The sequence below is a fragment of the Aulonocara sp. 'chitande type north' Nkhata Bay genome, linkage group LG3 (genome assembly GCF_057382095.1).
Source record: "Aulonocara sp. 'chitande type north' Nkhata Bay isolate Kocher_YH1m ecotype deep benthic linkage group LG3, A_spYH_male_GT1.1, whole genome shotgun sequence".
NCBI lineage: Eukaryota > Metazoa > Chordata > Actinopteri > Cichliformes > Cichlidae > Aulonocara > Aulonocara sp. 'chitande type north' Nkhata Bay.
In genome coordinates, this window is record NC_141346.1 from 13,987,998 (window position 1) to 13,992,222 (window position 4,225).

The 4,225-nt window shown below is 42.1% G+C and overlaps 1 long non-coding RNA gene across 1 annotated transcript; it reads right to left on the bottom strand.

Annotated features, from left to right (window-relative positions):
- Positions 1 to 1,760: 1,760 nt before the first annotated feature.
- On the bottom strand, positions 1,761 to 2,723 carry LOC147334069 (uncharacterized). Its single transcript, XR_015128488.1, has 2 exons — positions 2,693 to 2,723; positions 1,761 to 2,618 (listed from the first exon to the last, which is right to left on the bottom strand). It is a non-coding gene; the product is annotated as an uncharacterized LOC147334069 (long non-coding RNA).
- Between the last annotated feature and the right edge of the window lie 1,502 nt (positions 2,724 to 4,225).

Genomic DNA, 4,225 nt, shown 5'->3' on the forward strand with positions numbered 1-4,225 from the left:
GCAGGAGCAAAACAAAGTTTGGTACTCACATTTTTATCATCAATCAAACCCATCGAAGTCCTCATCCTCTGTGTCTGAATTGAACAGCTGCGCTAAATCTCCATCAAACATGCCAAGTTCACTTTCTTCACCGTCAGAGTCACTTTCCGTGCCGTGCGGCTCCTCGGAAATGATGCCGGCTTTTGCGAAAGCTCGAACAACAGTGCCAGCAGACATGTTAGCCCAAGCATCTACAATCCATTTGCAAATTGTGGCGTAACTCGCCCGGCGCTGCCTTCCACTCTTGGTGAAACCGTGGTCTCCATCGGTCATCCATCGCTCCCAGGCCGCTCGCAGCCTTACTTTGAACGGGCGGTTCACACCGATGTCCAGCGGTTGGAGTTCCTTTGTCAGGCCTCCCGGAATGACAGCAAGCTCACAGTTCATTTGCTTCACAAGTTTTTTCACATCGGCTGTGAGATGGGCACGCATAGAGTCACAGATTAAGAGCGATGGTGATGCGTGGAAAAAACCACCTGGTCTCCTTACATACACCTCCCTCATCCATCCAGCCCTTTTCATTTGCCTTAATGATGATTTCTGCTGGAAACTTCTCTTTAGGCAAAGTCTTTCGCTTAAAAATCACCATAGGCGGCAGTTTCTGTCCATTAGCATGGCAGCCAAGCACAACAGTGAAAGAAGACTTTTCATACCCTGTTGTGCGTATCGCTACCGTGCTGGTCCCCTTCTTCTCCACAGTGTGACTCACCGGGATGTCAAAAGTGAGCGGGACCTCGTCCATGTTTGTGATGTGGCTGGGCTGGATGTTTTTGTCGCCGATGTGTTTGCTGCAGTAGGAGCGGAAGATGGCCAGTTTTTCCTTATAATCCGCTGGAAGTTGCTGCGCTACCGTAGTCCTGGTCCGGATGGAAAAATGGCACCGTTTCATAAAACGAAAGCACCAAGACGGACCTCCTTGGAAATGTTCAATGTTCATCTCTTCAGCTAGTGAAACTGCTTTTAGCTGAATGGTGACCGTCGAAACGCTTCTCCCGCTCGTTCTTTGCTCGATGATCCACCGCTCGAGTCTTTCCTCCAACTCGAGCCACCTCGCCTTATGTCCGCGGAAACTCAGCTGCGTTTTCTTGACCTGCCGGAGCTTGTTTTCTAGCTTCCTCCATTTGCGAACAATCGATTCGTTAATCTTAAATTCTCTCGCGGCTGCTCGATTTCCATGTTCCTCCGCGTAGCTGATGGCCTTCAGTTTAAACTGTGCTTCATAAGCGTGTCTCTTTGCCATTTTCAGGGTTGTTAAAACAACGATGTTCCACATAATGCACATACCTGCCCTTTTAGACAGGTATGTGCGATTGTCCGGTATATACGATCAACGCCCACACTTCACCCTTTAGCGTTCTCATGGTGTTCTCTACTACGTCCTCCTTACAACACACAGGGCGCACTGCGCTATAGGGCACGCCGTACTTTTTGAAGAAAATCTAAGACTTTTAAGTGCGCCTTATGGTCGTGAAAATACGGTAGTACAAACGTCACTAATGTCACATAACTTTGCCGACATGTGGCCAACAGTAATGTTTTAATGTTCTTCGTTATTAAACATTTGCACATAAATAAGTGACATAATATTCAGTACTTTGTAACACTGATGTAGCGCTAATGAGTTAATACAGGCTAGGGATTGAGTGTGATTATTATTAATCAGAAGATTTAGGAATGCTACTGGAGCTGATGGGCAGTAATTAAATACACACAACACAAAATGCTTTTGCAGGTACCATGTATTTAACCGAAAGCAAAGAAAATTAAGAAAAGAAAATGAAAGCTTAAATAATCATTCCTGCTGTAGCTATTTAATTAATAGAAAAACCCAGTGGGGGTGCACAAAAACAACTAAGCAAATTCTTCTGGCTTATACCAAGCAATATAGATTCTCAAAAAAAGTTCCCCATAAATAACACATGTTAACATCGAAAACACTGATCCACACTGAAGTCCATGAGTTTTATCTGAATATCCATGAGAGATGTCCAAGCGCTATTGTCCATAAACGGGGGAACTGGTGTGTATGATTGTGGAAATCAGTGTATTCGGAAATTACGGGACAGAGCGTCGCCTTTGATAGCTTCCTACCAGTCCAGTGGAAGCTTCAATGCAGAATGAGTCCTGCTCCTAGCCGTTCATTGGCTCGCCATCCTTTTCCATACCCAAAAAAGGTTCACCTGGCCTGCATTAAATAAACAAGGCCAATAAGAAATCACAAGAATAACATACAAAAATGTCAGCCAATTAAGCTAAATACATTAAGTTATTCTTGTTCCTGTGTACACAATTTATAAAAATAAACAAACAATATATTGGTTAAATATAATATTTCTAACCAATAAGGATTTAACTGAAAACATTTCAACTGCTACATACATACATACATACTATGTAGCTCCACAACATTTGTTATTCAACAACTATCAGTCAAATCAAAATCAAATTGTTTGGACCGGCAGCAGCCGATTAGGGTCAGCTGGTAGCAATACAAACAGTCAATTAAAAGTTCAAACTCTCCAATTCCGTTCTGTTCAGTGCACAACAACATTATGGCTCTGGCTCACAGTAATCAGCATCTAAGTTGCATAAGTTAGTTGGTGTTAAAAAAAATGCATTAAAACGGGAAAAGCAAATGTTTGCCAATACACACCTGCAACAGCTCTGTCACCTGGCTTGCCTCCACGCATCTGACGGGAGGAAGCCGGGACAGGCTTACTATGACCTACATGCCATTCGATTGGCTGAGCAAAGTCATGTGGTTGGAGTCATGCATTTGTGATGCGTTCAATGGCAGGAAATTACTCTGGGTTACAACTTACTTAAAGTTTACTCTCCGGGCGCCCCTCATCCGCCGTTTTTTTTCGGCAAAATTATCCACACCCACCGCCGCGCTATGCATTCTGGGATACGTTGGGCCATGAAGTCTACACTGCCACGTCCTTAAAATTCAGGGAAATGAAGGACGCATTTGAGGGCCGCATTTCGATCAGCCTTCGAATTGGGACAACCTTTGTCGCGTCGCTGTGACGCAATCGGCCTTAAAATGCGGCCTTAAAGGCTGCAGACCCTGAATTGGGATACAGCCAATGGTTGTGTCCCAATTAAGAGACTGGATGCGGTCGATTTCCCCAAATATCAAGCGTGGTCCGGTGCATGCTTCGTGGTCCCATATATCCCACAATTCATAGCGCGGCGGTGGGTGTGGAGAATTTTGCCGCAAAATACGGCAGAGGGAGCGGCAGAAGAGGTTGTTTTTTTTTTCCAAACTTTATTAAAATCATAAAGCGAACAGTCAGTCATTCCAGTTCAGTTAGCACAGTAGACATACAAGGCAAATAAGAGTAACAATATACAGTACAATGAAATAAGATGGATAAATAAATAAAGGAGAAAAAAAGAAAAAAAGAGGGGAAATGTGACAGACAGTTGTGACAGGTCATTCGTTAAACATTTCTGAATGAATTTCAATCAATGATAAACCTTTTTTATTGGAAGTTAATTTAAGAGAGTTTAAGTAATATTCAATTTCAATCAAAAACAAATTAAATGATGCGGTTGAGTTTTGAAATTTACATTTATGTATATGGCATTTCCCTAATAAGATGGAGCGGCTGAAGAGTGAACTGTCGAAAGTACTGAATATGACGTCACTTATTTATGTGCGAATGTTTAATAATTAAAGTCAGTTATATATCCACAAACACAACATATATATATATATATATATATATATATATATATATATATATATATCATAAAAATCTGACAATACTATAATATTGGCCATACTATATTTACATTGCCACAGTGAGATGACTTTAATCTCATGAACAACATTAACTAATTGTTATTTACTAACTAATCTTAAATGACTGTTCAGCACAGAAATGAAGCCCAACAATCATGTTTTACAGTCCTGTGGTCTCAGCCTCAGATAATCAACTAATCAAAGTGATGTCATGACAAAAATGAATGACCAACAAAACATTTTTCTCCTTCATTTCTGTCAAACAAAGCTGTATGTAACGTGTCTCGCGGTTCGTATCATGGTTGCTAGGCAACCTGAACAGCACGACGAAGCGTATACCGTCCCATTTCACAAGCTTCTCACTTCCGCACTTCTCGTACTTATAGTACGCGCCGTACGTAGTACGCGTAGTGCACGTACTTCAAGCGTGCAGAC